This window comes from Arachis hypogaea, chromosome 13 (genome assembly GCF_003086295.3).
Source record: "Arachis hypogaea cultivar Tifrunner chromosome 13, arahy.Tifrunner.gnm2.J5K5, whole genome shotgun sequence".
NCBI classification, from domain to species: domain Eukaryota; kingdom Viridiplantae; phylum Streptophyta; class Magnoliopsida; order Fabales; family Fabaceae; genus Arachis; species Arachis hypogaea.
Window position 1 is genome coordinate 98425630 of NC_092048.1, and position 17268 is coordinate 98442897.

Consider the following 17268-nt stretch of genomic DNA (forward strand, 5'->3'; position numbering starts at 1 on the left):
CATGGTGGCAACCTGCAGTGAGGCCAACTGACCTCTGCACCTTCGACGGAGTATAACTCGAGCTGTGGAGCTCCAATTGATGCGCTTCTAATGGCATTGAAAAGTATACATTTAGAGCTTTCTAACAATGTATAATAGTATGGGGTGAAAAGCACGTTCGAGCCTCCAAAACGGGCAATGTTCCCAACGTTTGCGTTCACGTTTGACCTCAAACGTGGGGTCAAACGTGAGTGACAGCAACACCAGCGACCTTGTCTCCTTCAAAGGAGCATAACTTGAGTTGTAGATGTCCAATTAAGATGATTCCAGTTGGGTTAGAAAGCTGACATTTAGAGCTTTCCAACGATATATTGCAATCCATATTTGGCACGAAATTGAGGCATGAGTGAAAGGCATCTTTAAGGACCAAATGTTGCTAGATGGATGCCCTGGAGGGGAGCCCACGTTTGCCTCAAACGTGAGGTCAAATGTTGGCCAAAGAATGCCTTGGAGGAGATCACGTTTGAGCTCACGTTTGACCTCAAACGTGAACCCAGACGTGAGTGACAGCAAAATGGCCATTTTGCATAATGCCTTCACGAAGACGTTTGAGTCAACGTTTGCCTCAAACGTTGACTCAAACGTGAATGTTCCAAAGTCCAAATTGCAAGCGGATTTCTTCTCAAGACCAATGCCATCCGGATCCATCTTCAACCCAATTCCACTCTAAAGCAAGCAAAGCCCACATGACTCAAAGGCACACAGAGAAGCTAGATTAGAAATTTCATTTTGTAAATATTATTTTCATTTTTTTCATTTTCATTTTGTAAAAGCCTATATAAAGGCATTAATTTCATTTCAAAAAGGTAGGCTCTAATAGAGAGCATTAAAGGCTGGAACCACGAGGGAGCATTAGGAATAGAGAACTCTCTCTCTTTAGTTTTTCTCTTTGTTTTGAATCTTGGGTTGAGAATTGAAGGAATTCTGTTTCATTCTCACCTTGAGAATCATCTCTATTTCTTCTTCTACAAAATTTCAGTGAATTAAGGATTTGAATCAACACTCTGTTTACTGCTTTCATCTTCATTTCTTTTGCAAATTGTTCTTTATTAGATCAAGGAAGGACTTGAGATCTAGACTTGTTTTCTAGTCTCATTGAGCCCCTGAGATCTTCAATTTCTCATTGAGATTTTGAAATTGAGCCATGCTGCTCTTGATTTTAAAGTGATTTTCCAAATCTGGTGAACCTGCTGCATCTTTTACTTCTCTGTTTCATTGTTACTTACACTTCCGTGTTTGATTTCATGAATCCCAGTACCCAATTTCCTTTATTCTTCTTGCAATTTAACTTTCTAGTTACTTGATCTACTGCTTTCTTTTAATTTCCAGCACCCACTCCCCTTTAATTTCATGCAATTTACATTTCTTGCAATTTAAGATTCTTGCAATTTACATTTCTTTCTCTTTAAGTTACTTGCCAATTTACATTCTGCAACTTTAAATTCATTGTCCTTTACTTTCTGTTGGTTACAATTTCACACAATTCACTTCAATGTTAGCTTGACTAAACTAATCACCCACTAAAGTTGCTTGATCCATCAATCCTCGTGGGATCGACCTCACTCACGTGAGTTTTACTACTTGATGCGACCCGGTATACTTGCCGGTGAGTTTTAGGTGTTTTGGAAATTCGTTTTTCCACAAATTTTCCCATCAAGTTTTTGGCGTTGTTGCCGGGGATTGATTTAGATCAACAATGATTAAGTGGGTGAGAAGTCTAGATCAAGCATTTTCTTTGTTTTTGTTCTCCGTTTTAAATTGATAGCAAGGTGTTTGAGCTATTGCGTCACTAAGAAGTTCTTTCTCTGTCACATGATTTTCAATTTTCATTGATGTTTACAAAATACAAATGGAGTTCAACTCATCTTATGGTCAAACAAAATTTTATGGGATATCACCCACCATCACCAATCTCTAATGGTGGCTGGGAATATCACCAAGAAAATACAAATTCTAAGCACTCCAATCCATGGAGATTTGCTTCAGAGACACAAGATGAGCAAGAAAACCATATGGGATATTTTCTTCCACCACAAAATGATGCTGGTCATGATTCTAATGGTGGCTGGGAAGAGAATTCTAATGCTCCATATGATATTCATCCAAAGATGCCATCACTTGACCATGCTTCAATAGAAAGCCCCTATCAAAACTCACCACCCACACAAACTTCTATGAACCAAAGCCTCTCAAAGCTTGAGACCATGTGTGAAAAATATGAGAGAGAGGCACAAATATCCTGGAACGAGCAAGAGAATTCATTCAAAGATATAAAAGTGATGATAAACCAAATGTTAAGTGCAAGGGAGAAAGTGGAAGAGCAAGATGAGGAGGCTACTGCATCAAGTGAACTTCCAATAAAGAATGAGGTGGTTGAAAATGAAACTGCACTTGAGGTAACAAAGGAACATTCACAACCCTCACAAACTTCACTTGAATCTGTGATTGAAAAATATGAAGAAGAGATGAAGAAATCTTGGGAAGAACAACAAACCTCCTCCATAAAAGAACTATTAAGTCAAATGTTGGGTGCAAAGAAAGGAGTGGAGGAGCATGAAAGTGAGGAAGTCATTCTAGAAAAGTTACACTCAAGTGAGGCAGAGAAGTACATGAAGGAAGAGTTCATGGAACCACCAATTCAAAAGACTCTTGATGAAAATAAAACTCCAATAATCACACAGCAATCATGTCTTGAAATCAAAGAAGTGAAGGCAACTAGCAAGAGCACCAATCCTGTCCCTAATCCAGCAAGCAAGATCAATCAAGTCATCTGCAACAGGAAGCTTGCTGAGGAAAGGCCAAGACATGGGACAGTAGCTGAATCTTCTCCCCCCTTAAAGTCATTCCTCTTAACAAACTGGAAGAAGAGAAAGAAAGTGAAGAATAACATGTCAAGCTAGTGACACTAAAAGAGCACTTGTTGGGAGGTAACCCAACCGTAGGTAACATTTTTTTCTCTGCTTTGTTTTCTTTCTTTGCTTTGTTTAAATTTCAATAAATTGACATATGGTTGCATTCTAAGTTTGGTGTTGCTATGCAACAAAAATTTGCTTCCAATCTTTACTGGATGCTTGCATCAATTCCAAGAGAAAGTGTCACACTAAGTTTGGTGTGCCACTTATACTTTTATGCAATGTATCATGCACACCAACTTATATTTGCAAAAATAATTTCTCTGTTTCTCTGTGCCCTCATATCTTTAATTTTGCTTGCTTGAAACACATGTGTTACTAACATTTCATTGTGTAAGACATTCATAATCCATCTTAGCCCCATAGCCACGGTTCTAATAGTTGCTTGAGGATGAGCAAGCATTCTGAGTTGGTATGGGAAGGAGGAGAATGGGAGGAAAATGACAACAATAGAGAAGATGAACTACAAGGTTGTAAAGTTCCTTTTCCTCTCATTTGTTTCAAGCACTATAAACTGCATGATTGTCTTTACCCTCTCTGTATGCATGTGTGTATGAAAAGGCATAGTTTGATTTCTAAATTGCAACATGGTGCTGTGGCATTATGACTACCAACTTGATTTTTGTGAGTTCAAAAGCAATAAAGCATCATGATCATAAACAAACAAGGCATTAAAGAAGAACTTAGCATGTGCATAAAAGTATTGGAAAGCTAGTATATTTGATTGTTGCTTAATTGCATTAGATTTTATTTAATTGAAGTTTTCATCTAGCACGTTTTGTGAAATCTTTTAAAAATCATGAAAATCTTGAAAGAAAAAGCAAAAAAGGGCAAGAAAAGAAAAAGGGAAAGAATGAGAAAGCTGAAGGCTCTGAGTACCAATGGCAATTTATTTGTTAAGTACTTGTGGTGTTTATGTATCAAGCCAAATGCTTGAAAACAAAACACTTAGAAGTCAAGGCTAGGCTCAAGTGCAAAAGAACTCCCTCAAAGCTCAAGGTTCTGAGCATCAATGATTAGAGAGTGAAGAAAAGAAACAAATGAGCTTAATGAAGTCCTTTAATTCAAATGCTTGTGGTGCTTATGTATCAAGTGGTAATACTTGAAAACAAAGCATTTAGAATCGTAGCTTTGTTATTAACTCATGGGGCAAAGCACCCAAAAGGAGAAGCTAATAAGAAAATCAAAAGCTTGTTTCAAGGAAGAAATATAAGAAAAAGATTTCATAAATTGAGCTAGATGGAAGCATCAATCATTTACATCTCTTTTGTGATTGTAGCATGCTTAGAAAACTAGCTTACCATGAAAATTGAGTTGCTACTCTTCTTACCTTGGATTGTCAATCTTTAATGCATGATTCTTTTCTTGCTTGGGGACAAGCAAGGTTTATGTTTGGTGTTGTGATGACATGTTACCATGTCATGTTTTTCTATGCTTTTTCATGTAAGAAATTGATAATTAGTGCTTAAATATTGCATTCTTTGGTGCTTAAATGGTATATTTCTTTGATCTTTTGATTTGATAAACTTTGTAGGAAATAAGAAGAAAAAGAAGCAAAGAAGCACAAAATAAGCTAAAAAAGAGAAAAAAAGAGCTTTGGGTCACACTTTGAAGTTGGAGCACACTTTGGAGCCTTAGGCCACGCTTTTAAAAGTGTGGCCCATGACCAAATCAAGGAAGCTTCATCAGCACAGCCACCCAGGAGCTCAACGTTTGCGCCAACGTTTGCCTCAAACGTGAGGTCAAACGTTGGCTAAGGAATACCTTGGGAAATGTTGCTCCCCACAGCCTAAAGGGGTATACTTCCAACAAGAATAACTTGAGCTACAGAGCTTCAAATGAGGTGATTCAAAAAGCAATGGAAAGTAGGAATCAAGAGCTTTCCAAGCATATACAGCACTGGATGGTGGACACTAAAATTGAGGGAGAAAATTGCCCCAAAATGTGCATAAACGAACATGGTGGCAACCTGCAGTGAGGCCAACTGACCTCTGCACCTTCGACGGAGTATAACTCGAGCTGTGGAACTCCAATTGATGCACTTCCAATGGCATTGGAAAGTAGACATTCAGAGCTTTCCAACAATGTATAATAGTATGGGGTGAAAAGCACGTTCGAGCCTCCAAAACTGGCAATGTTCCCAACGTTTGCGTTCACGTTTGACCTCAAACGTGGGGTCAAACGTGAGTGACAGCAACACCAGCGACCTTGTCCTCTTCAAAGGAGCATAACTTGAGTTGTAGAAGTCCAATTAAGATGATTCTAGTTGGGTTAGAAAGCTGACATTTAGAGCTTTCCAACGATATATGGCAATGCATATTTAGCACGAAATTGAGGCATGAGTGAAAGGCATCTTTAAGGACCAAATGTTGCTAGATGGATGCCCTGGAGGGGAGCCCACGTTTGCGCCAACGTTTGCCTCAAACGTGAGGTCAAACGTTGGCCAAAGAATGCCTTGGAGGATATCACGTTTGAGCTCACTTTTGACCTCAAACATGAACCCAAACGTGAGTGACAGCAAAATGGCCATTCTGCATAATGCCTTCATGAAGACGTTTGAGTCAACGTTTGCCTCAAACGTTGACTCAAACGTGAATGTTCCAAAGTCCAAATTGCAAGCGGATTTCTTCTCAAGACCAATGCCATCCGGATCCATCTTCAACCCAATTCTACTCCAAAGCAAGCAAAGCCCACATGACTCAAAGGCACACAGATAAGCTAGATTAGGAATTTCATTTTGTAAATATTATTTTCATTTTTTTCATTTTCATTTTGTAAAAGCCTATATAAAGGCATTAATTTCATTTCAAAAAGGTGGGCTCTAATAGAGAGCATTAAAGGCTGGAACCACGAGGGAGCATTAGGAATAGAGAACTCTCTCTCTTTAGTTTTTCTCTTTGTTTTGAATCTTGGGTTGAGAATTGAAGGAATTCTGTTTCATTCTCACCTTGAGAATCATCTCTATTTCTTCTTCTACAAAATTTCAGTGAATTAAGAATTTGAATCAACACTCTGTTTACTGCTTTCATCTTCATTTCTTTTGCAAATTGTTCTTTATTGGATCAAGGAAGGACTTGAGATCTAGACTTGTTTTCTAGTCTCATTGAGCCCCTGAGATCTTCAATTTCTTATTGAGATTTTGAAATTGAGCCAAGCTGCTCTTGATTTTAAAGTGATTTTCCAAATCTGGTGAACCTGCTGCATCTTTTACTTCTCTGTTTCATTGTTATTTACACTTCCGTGTTTGATTTCATGAATCCCAGTACCCAATTTCCTTTATTCTTCTTGCAATTTAACTTTCCAGTTACTTGATCTACTGCTTTCTTTTAATTTCCAGCACCCACTCCCCTTTAATTTCATGCAATTTACATTTCTTGCAATTTAAGATTCTTGCAATTTATATTTCTTGCTCTTTAAGTTACTTGCCAATTTACATTCTGCAACTTTAAATTCATTGTCCTTTACTTTCTGTTGGTTACAATTTCACACAATTCACTTCAATGTTAGCTTGACTAAACTAATCACCCACTAAAGTTGCTTGATCCATCAATCCTCGTGGGATCGACCTCACTCACGTGAGTTTTACTACTTGATGTGACCCGGTATACTTGCCGGTGAGTTTTAGGTGTTTTGGAAATTCATTTTTTCACAAATTTTCCCATCAACTGTCTTTTTCATTCTTCCTTAATCGTTGAGGGTAAGGAGCTTTTGGGACATATGGCCTTAGGACTTCTTTTGGTGGATTGGGAGCATGTGTTTGTTCTTCTTCCTTGTCGCTTAGGCTTCCATTTGCTTCCCTCTCTTGAGTTTCCCTTGAGGCTTCTTTCAGTTCCTTTCCACTCCTAAGTGTGATGGCCTTACATTCCTCCCTTGAGTTTGTCTTGGTGGCACTACGGGGGTTATGGCTAGGGGCTTGCTTGGACAGGTATCCAATTTGTGCTTCAAGTTTCTAAATGGCAGCATCTTGGTTTTGTAGGTTAGATCTCACCTCCTCCTTGAAATTTTTCATGTCTTCAGACTCCTTACAAAGATTTTCAAGCATGGCTTCAATCCTAGATAACCTGTCCTCAGATGGTGATGGTTGGGTGGAATTGGGGGGTTGAGAATGGTTGTTTTGTGGTTGATATGAAGGTTTGTGAGAAGTTTTGTATAGGTTTTGGTATGATCTTTGATGGGGTTGTTGGTAAGTGAAGTTGTTGTAATGGTTGGAGTTGTGAGGTCTATGATCTTGGCTCTGGTTTTCTTGGTTTCCCCACCCAAAATTTGGGTGGTTCTTCCAGCCAGGGTTATAGGTATTGGAGTATGGATCATGTGCTTGTCTTGAGGCATTTCCAATGTAATTGGCTTGTTCCCAATCACTCCCTTCCTCTGTATTCAACTCTTCTTGTGCTGGTGGCTGAATATGGATTGCTACAGCTTGATTCCTCTCCATTTGTTTAGTAAGGTCTGCCAGTTGCTTAGTGATCATCTTGTTTTGAGCTAGTATTGCATCCATGTGATTTAGCTCCATCACTCCTCTGTTGTTGCTTCTGTCAGAGGCATAGAAATATTCGTTATTGACCACTATTTTAATGACATCTATAGCCTCTTCAATTGTCTTTTTCTTGTTGAGTGAGCCTCCAAAAGAGTGATCTAATGCTTTCTTTGACTCATGTGACAGACCCTCATAGAAAATATGTAGCTGCACCCACTCATTGAACATTTCAGGAGGGCATTTCCTTGTTAGTTCTTTATATCTCTCCCATGCTTCATATAGAGTTTCACCATCTTATTGCTTAAATTTCTGCACTTCAGCTCTCAAACGGTTAACTCTTTGTGGAGGATAGAATCTTGCCAAGAATTTGTTTACCATATCTTCCCATGTTGTCAAGCTTTCCATAGGAAAGGATTCTAACCACTTAGATGCCTTGTCCTTTAGAGAGAAAGGGAACAAAAGTAATCTTTAAGTGTCTGGATGAACATCATTTGACTTTACAGTATCACAAATTCTCAGAAAGGTGGTCAAACGTTGATTAGGATCCTCTTGTGCACTTCCTCCAAATGAGCAGTGTTTTGGACGAGAGTAATAAGCTGTGGCATCAACTCGAAGTTATTGGCATGAATGTTTGGTTTGAGAATGCTGCTCCCACAATTCTCAGGATTGGGGTTAATATAGGAGCCTAGCACCCTTCTCTCATGCCCAGCATGGTTGGCTGCACCCTCTCTGCCTCGATTATGCACTTCTTCCTCATGATGGTTCTCCATATCATCCTCCATATTTATAGCTAAGTCCTCTTCTTCATCCTCTACACCAATAGCTTTTTTCCCTCTTGATTCCCTCCTTAATCTAAGGAAGGTCCTCTCAGGTTCACTATCAAATAAGGTTGAAGTTTCTCCTCTTCTACATATCATGCACTGATAAACCACTATTTCATGGTTTATCTTGTGCTCAATTGAGTGGATTTTATCAACTCTTTACCCACTTATTCATAATATTTGCATGGTTTTATATTTCCTTCCTAACTTTATTCTATAATTGGAAACTTGCTTCCCGAGCCTTTTAATTACCAAAAATTAATTTTCCCTTATTACCATTAGATGCCTTGATATGTGTGTTAAGTGATTTCAGAGATTACAGGGCAGGAATGGCTCAGAGGATGGAAAGGAAGCATGCAAAAGTGCAAGGAATATAAGAAGTTGGAGAAATTGCTAAGCTGTCCAGCCTGACCTCTTCGCACTCAAACTGCTATAACTTTAGCTACAGAAGTCCAAATGATGCGGTTCCAGTTGCGTTGGAAAGCTAACGTCCGGGGCTTCGATTTGATATATAATATATCATAGTTTCCCTGATGCTAGGCGATGCGACCGCGTGCTCCATGCGGTCGCATCACAGTGACGAAAAAGCAGCGTGTTTGAATTCACAACCAGCGAATTCTGGGCTATTTCTGACCCAGTTTGCAGCCCAGAAAACACAGATTAGAGGCTATAAAGTGGGAGAATGCATCCATTCATGAACAGGCTTTCATATTCAATTTTCATAGTTTTAGATGTAGTTTTTAGAGAGAGAGGTTCTCTACTCTCTCTTACGATTAGGATTTAGGATTTCTCTTCGTTTTAGGAGTGACTCTCAATTCCAGGTTCAATGTTCTTTTTATTATTTTCCAAATTTTATTTATGAATTCTTCTATGTTACAGATTACTCTTTGAATTAATGCTAATTGAGGTATTTCACTTTATTATTGCTTTCTTTTATTTACATTATTGTTATTCCCATCTGAAGACATTTTTATTCCAGTAGATTTACTTTTCTCCTTTTTGGTCTTGGTTAAGAAATCAGTAACTCAGGAGTTATCAAACTCAAACATGATTGATAATTGTTACCTTTGTTAATTAAATTGAACTTCAATAATCCCAATCTTTTCTTAGGAAATAAATAGGATCCGAAGATCAAACCAATTAATCCCTTGACCTTCCTTTGCCTTAGTAAAGTTTAACAAAGTGGAATTAAGATTCAATTTTCATCATCATTGATATGGATAGCTAGGATAGGACCTCTAATTTCTAATACCTTGCCAAGAGTTTATTTTATTATTACTATTTTATTTTATTCTTTTTGTTCAACATACTGCTTCCTTACTTTCAAAACCCCCAATTTACAAACTCATAACCAATAATAAGAACATACCTCCCTGCAATTCCTTGAGAAGACGACCCGAGGTTTAAATACTCGGTTATCAATTTTAAAAGGGGTTTGTTACTTGTGACAACCAAAACGTTTGTATGAAAGGACTTTTGAAGGTTTAGAAACTATACTTGCAACGAGGATTTATCCGCAAATTTCTAGACCACGCAAAAGTTCTCTTATCAAAATGGCGCCGTTGCCGGGGAATTGCAAACGTGTGCCTTATTATTGGTTATTGTAAATATTTTCTTTTGCTTGTTTATTTGTTTTTATTTTTGTTTTTATTTTTGCTTTTTCATAAATTAAGAGATTATTAGTTTTTATTTAGTTATTAAAAAATTTTTTCAAAAATTTGTTCTTCGTGTTCATCTTGACCTTCAAGTTGTTCTTAGTTGTTTTCTTCGTTTTGATCTAAAAATTTTAAGTTTGGTGTCATTTTATTGTTTTTCTCTTTCCTCATTTAATTCAAAAATATCTTTTCTCTTTATTTTTATTGAATTTTCAAATTTTCCATAAAAAAAATTCAGATTTTGATTTTAAAATTTTTATCTTATCTTATCTTATTTTAAAAAATCAAATTTCAAAATTCAATTTTCAAAAATTTAAAATTCAAAATTTCAAATTTCAAATTTCAAAAATTTAATTTTCAAATTCAAAATTTAAATTTCAATAACCTTTTAATTTAAATTTGTTTTTATTTTTGTTTTCAATTTTTATTTGCTACTATGAACTCTCACCCCTTTGGCTATGAGTCTGATTACAATTATATTGCAGGAAGAGAAAATTACAATGAGAACAGGCATCAAGGTTGGAACAATCAAAGATGGGAGGAGCCACAAGGATCTGATCAACCCTCATGGCAACAACCACCTCCAATGAACTATCAACAACCACCACCATATGCCTATAAACCCTCTCTTCAACATGACTTTAGACCACCATACTCACAAGCCCCTTTTCACCATTCACCTTCATATGATCCTAACCCGTATCCACCATACCAACCACCTTATGAGCCAAATGAACCATACACAGAACCACCACCTCAATATTCACCATTTCTATATCATTATCAAGATGAACCACCTTCCTATTATGAACCCTCTCTCCCAACCAATGAATCCTCATATCCACCCCGACCTCCAATGGATGACAGACTTTGTGTTATTCTTCAAAGGCAAGAAAGAATGAATAAGAGTGTGCTAAATTTCGTGACCGCCTTAGGCGAGTTCGTAAATATAATAGCTTCCCAATATCTGAGCACTCAAAGAACTCCCATGGCTACATGTGGAGAATCAAAAGAAGAGCAAAGCATGAAGGAGACACTAGAAACTTCGGTGGACAATGAGGAACATGGCTTTGTATTGGAACAAGTGGAGAAAGTCATAATAGTTGCAGAGGAAGAAGTGGTTGAAGACTTAGGAGATGCTGAACCTCCATGAAAAAGTCAAGACATAGAACCTCCTTCCAAGACGGTTGCATTTGATGTTGAGGAGGGTGTACAACCTCCAAAGCATATCATAGTTGAAGACTTGGAAGAGGTTGATCAAGAGATGGAGATTATAGAAGAAGAAGCACAGCCTCCCATGCCCTTGGTAAGTAATGAAGAAGAGATTGAATTGGAAGAAAGCTACCAAGAGGAAGAGGTTGAAATTAAAGAAGTTTGCAAAGAGGTGGAAGTTGTCAAAGAAGAGCATAGGGGAGTGGAGCTTGATATCACTTTGCCAAAGTTGCTGGAGACTCCTCCCCCTACGTTGCCATCATCCTTCACAACATTCAAGTGGGTAAAATTCATATCCCTTAGCTTTCTAATTCCACTTGAATATGGGCTACTGGAGACGGATGGTCAACTTAGAGCTCTTTGTGGCATTAAGAGTAAGAGGAAGATGGTCAGTGGTAAGAATTGTCCTGCAAGGTTCTTTATGGTTGGAAGCCTTAAGTTTAAATGCAAAGGTTGGTGTAGAGCTCAATTGAATGGGTCTAGGAAGCTGTTTGGTAGCTGCAGTGAGAATTCAAATTACTTATCACCCGGCTGGAAAAATACAAACCCCAACAAAAATGGGTGTAAAAGCAAGATTTGGGATCCTGGAATCTGCTCTGACATTTGTCACCCCGGGAGCCTAAGAATCTGTTTGAAGCTTCTTAAGGGCTTTACATGACTGGACGTAGAAACACTGGTGGGGATTCCTGGATGAATACAAGCATAAGCCACCATAACAGGGAGCTCACCAAATGTCCAACTTAAGGGCTCTAACTAAAACTGCTAGGTGGGAGACAACCCACCATGGTATGATCGTTCTTTTTTTTCATTTTTATTTAGTTTTATTTGTTTTCAAGTTTTATTTTATTTTATTATATTGAACCTGGAGTTTTTGCATCACATTCATATTAACACTGCATTCTGTATTTTTTTAGATTAATAAAAAAGCACGCACACGACGCGGCAGCATTGCTGATGCGTCCGCGTAAGGTGGGAACATTGGCCTCCCACGCGGCCGCGTCACCCACGCGGCCGCGTGACCTGAAAATCGACGTCAAAAGGGTGCATGGCCGAAAGATGAGCTGGAGTGATGCTGGATCGGTGCTGAACGCACAGCCTTACCACGCGGACGCATGGCTCACGCGTCCGCATCATACCCCCATAATGGCCACTCACGCGATCGCGTCGATCACGCGACCGCGTCACCCTGGATTTTGGCAATACCAAGTTTCGAACAGAGAGTTGTGCGACTGCGAGGCTGCACTCGCGCCACTAGCACAAATCGAGTCACGCGATTGCGTGCCCCACGCGTCCGCGTCACCCAACCTTATCGCGCACCACGCGACCGCATCACCCACGCGACTGCGTCGCCTGCGCCGCACAACTTATCCAGATTAGTGCCAATTATCTTATCTTTTCTTCTCTAATCCTAAGTTTTCTATCTTTTCTTATTCTTTCTTCCTTCTTTCTTACTTTATTTCTTTCACTTCTCATTTCTTTTCACCTTCATTATATTTTATTTTATTTTATTGCATATTTTCATTCATTGCATTTTAATTTTGTGCATATTTTTATTTTTTAAATTTATTATTTTACCATTGGTGTTAAATGTTCTTAGTCAACTGTTGCATCTTTTCTTGAATTATTTTTAGTGACTTGTTTTACACTGTGGGATGATATTAATTATCTACCAATGCCAATCTTTTATGATATTTGCAGTTCATTTGCATTGACATGAACTTATATTGATATTTTCATTACCCACACTCTCCCCCATTGTTACAAATTTTGTACCACTGGTATGCCATGGCTTCTATTATTTTCTCACGTACATGTTGAAGCTTCCATGTAAATGAGACCCTTATCAATTGGCATTAACCCAACCATATTTTATTTGTCTTCTTATTTTTATTTCTAGGTTACCGTTCTTCTTTTTCTCTTCTTTCAGGCTGGCCACCAAAGACGGAAAAAGGGAGAAACTTCTAAAAGGGGAGACAAACAAGTCCATCTACATAATCCTTGAAGAAAAGCATCGGTTGGAACAACCCGTCCACCTGCACATCTCAGCATGCACCGAGGACGGTGCAATCTTTAAGTATGGGGAGGTCGATACCGATCTCCATGGGTTAGTATTTTTTTATCAACACCAATATTTTAATTTCTTTGTTAATTGCTGCATTTGCATATTTAATTGCATATTTGTTTGATTTTATGCATTTAGTCACTACTTGGTTAAAGTAATAAATTTCTTTTTAAGATCCTATTTTTGAAAAAATTTCACTAATTTAAAATCAAAATTTTTTTGTGTAAAATTTGTTTGAAGTTGTATTTGGAACATGGTTTTTGAGCTAAAGAACACACAACCTGTGAGATTTGAGCTTATTTACATGGTTACATTAATTAACCATAAATTTTTATTCTTGTGTGTTTTCTTCTCTATAACTACAATCTAGATTTTGTTCCAGTCTATATGTCTATTATTTAGTATATTTACATGCTTGCATATGATTGAGGCCATTATTTGAATTTTTACTCACTTATCCCAAATAAGCCTACCCTTTCAATCACCTTTGTTTGCCACCTTGAGCCTTTTAAATCCCATTTATTCTAAATTTTACCACATCACTAGCCTTAAGTAGAAAAACAAATTAAATACCCCAATTGAATCTTTGGTTAGCTTAAGATAGAGATTGTGCATCAACTAAGTGTGGAAAAATTGTGGGAACATAGGTTAATAAGGGAATGTATCATGTTTCTAATTTATTTAAATATTGGGAATTTGGGAACCTACTCATGTAAAACCAGAAAAAAAATAATAATAATAAAAAAATCCATGTGCATTGATAAGTTATGTTTGCTTTTATGATTCAAAAAAAAATTCAATAAATAAATAAGGGGACAAAATTACCCCAATAATTAAGTTTAATAAAAGATCAATGCACATGTGATAAAAATTAAAGAAAATTTGGTACATGAGTATGAGAATTATACAAAAGTGGGAGTTATGGGTAGCTAGGCATGAATTTAAAAGTATATAGAGTATATGTATATTAGGTAAGAGCTTAGGTTAGTCAAAGATTCATATTATAGCTCACTTGGCTATACATGTACCCTTACCTTTACCTCAGCCCCATTACAACCCTAAAAAGACCTCATGATGTTTGCATTGATATGCTAAATATTTATTGATTGGTTAGATGAAGAACAAAGTTTAGAAAGCATGACTAGGGAAGAGTAGAGTGATTGACCCTAGACACTTGAGAGACTAGAGTGATATACACTATCAGTGAGGGTTCAATGCTTGATTCTATGTTCCCTGCTTTCATGAGCTATCTTCTTACAAGTTTACCTGTCTTTTATTGTATAATTTGAATTAGTGAAATCTGATTCATGTTTGTCTTGGAGAACTTATTTATTTTTAACCAAGTAGGTAGAATTATTTTGCATGTAGTTGCATTCATATAGATAGGTTACATTTCATACATTCTACTACTCCTCTTCACCTTTATAGCTTCTCTTGAGCTTAGCATGAGGACATGCTAATGTTTAAGTGTGGGGAGGTTAATAAACCACTATTTCATGGTTTATCTTGTGCTCAATTGAGTGGATTTTATCAACTCTTTACCCACTTATTCATAATATTTGCATGGTTTTATATTTCCTTCCTAACTTTATTCTATAATTGGAAACTTGCTTCCCGAGCCTTTTAATTACCAAAAATTAATTTACCCTTATCACCATTAGATGCCTTGATATGTGTGTTAAGTGATTTTAGAGATTACAGGGCAGGAATGGCTCAGAGGATGGAAAGAAAGCATGCAAAAGTGGAATGAATACAAAAAGTTGGAGAAATTGCTAAGTTGTCCAGCCTGACCTCTTTGCACTCAAGTGGCTATAACTTTAGCTACAGAGATCCAAACGATGCGGTTCTAGTTGCATTAGAAAGCCAACGTCCGGGGCTTCGATTTGATATATAATATGCTATGGTTTCTCTGACGCTAGGCGATGCGACTGCGTGCTCCATGTGGCCGCGTCGCAGTGACGAAAAAGCAGCGTGTTTGAATTCACAACCAGCAAATTCTGGGCTATTTCTGACCCAGTTTGTGGCCCAGAAAACACAGATTAGAGGCTATAAAGTGGGAGAATGCATCCATTCATGAACAGGCTTTCATATTCACTTTTCAAAGTTTTAGATGTAGTTTTTAGAGAGAGAGATTCTCTCCTCTCTCTTAGGATTAGGATTTAGGATTTCTCTTAGTTTTAGGAGGGACTCTCAATCCCAGGTTCAATGTTCTTTTTATTATTTTCCAAATTTTATTTATGAATTCTTCTATGTTACATATTACTCTTTGAATTAATGCTAATTGAGGTATTTCAATTTATTATTGCTTTATTTTATTTACATTATTGTTATTCCCATCTGAAGACATTTTTATTCCAGTAGATTTACTTTTCTCCTTTTTGGTCTTGGTTAAGAAATCAGTAATTCAGGAGTTATCAAACTCAAACATGATTGATAATTGTTATCTTTGTTAATTAAATTGAACTTCAATAATCCCAATCTTTTCTTAGGAAATAAATAGGATCCGAAGATCAAACCAATTAATCCCTTGACCTTCCTTTGCCTTAGTAAAGGTTAACAAAGTGGAATTAAGATTCAATTTTCATCATCATTGATAAGGATAGCTAGGATAGGACCTCTAATTTCTAATACCTTGCCAAGAGTTTATTTTATTATTACTATTTTATTTTATTCTTTTTGTTCAACATACTGCTTCCTTACTTTCAAAACCCCCAATTTACAAACTCATAACCAATAATAAGAACATACCTCCCTGCAATTCCTTGAGAAGATGACCCGAGGTTTAAATAATCGGTTATCAATTTTAAAAGGGGTTTGTTACTTGTGACAACCAAAACGTTTGTATGAAAGGACTTTTGAAGGTTTAGAAACTATACTTGCAACGAGGATTTATCCGCAAATTTCTAGACCACGCAAAAGTTCTCTCATCATGCACTCAATAAACATAGGTAAACAGCAAGTAGAAAATTCACTAAGAATTAAGGTTAGCTTGGTTAGTGCAATTGATCAAACAAGTAGTGGACTAATTTGCTGAAAAGTAAAGAAATAAAGATAAATAAAGAGAAACAACTTAAAATTTCATAAGATAAAAGTAAACAGCTGAAATTGAAACTTAATTAACAAAAGAATAGAAAAATACTCAATCTAGTTATCCTTCAATTTAATCATTGTCAATACAAATCAATCCCCAGAAACGGCGCCATAAACTTGATACACGAAAACTTGTCTCTTAACAAATTTCCACCAGCAAGTGCACCGGATTATCGTCAAGTAAAAACCTACAATATAGTGAGGTCGAATCCCACAGGGGATTAATTGGTTGAGCAATTTTAATTGAAGGAGTGTTCTAGTTGAACTGAATCAGAATTGAATGGAGAATTGCAGAATGTAAATTGGCGGGAAACTTAAAAAGCAAGAAATGTAAATGACAGAATTTAAATTGTAGAATGTAAATAACAGAATTAAATGGCAGAAGGGAAATTACAGGAAACTAAAGTGCAGAAACTTAAATTGCAAGTAATTAAATGGGAATGGGAATTGTTAAACATAAATGTCACAATAGAATGTAAAAGAATGGGTAAGATCAGAAGTGGGAAAGCTCATTGGGGTCAGGAGATATTATAATTCTCTGGATCAATTTCATTTTCATCTCTTCCTCAATCAATGCATTCATTGATCTCCTTTGCAATCTTAGGTGATTGGATCCCAATTCCTTGGCAATCCAATCTCTCTAAGTATGAATAATTGCCCAATTCCTTGATTTACGTGCTCATGGGAAGAGATGATGTATGGTCACTGATTATACCACACACATTCATAGATCACAGTGTTGGTAGGATTACATGTTACGATATCCATCCAAACCCCAACCTAATCCAGTGTGAGGAAGATTTCAAGCATGATTCTGTAATTTCTCTTCCAAGCCTATCACAGAACCCAATTACATTCAATTTCTTTCCCAAGACAATTGAATGATTGAATGAAGAACGAAATCTTCCTAGGTAGATCAAGAGAAAAGATAGAAGAAGAAAAATGAAAACTAATGTTGATCTATTGAATTACAACAGAGCTCCCTAACCCAATGAAATAGGGT

At 37.0% G+C, this 17268-nt stretch overlaps 1 non-coding gene across 1 annotated transcript; it reads left to right on the forward strand.

Annotated features, from left to right (window-relative positions):
* Positions 1–7648: 7648 nt before the first annotated feature.
* Positions 7649–7757, forward strand: LOC112740062 (small nucleolar RNA R71). Its single transcript, XR_003170997.1, has one exon. It is a non-coding gene; the product is annotated as a small nucleolar RNA R71 (small nucleolar RNA).
* The last annotated feature ends 9511 nt before the right edge of the window (positions 7758–17268 follow it).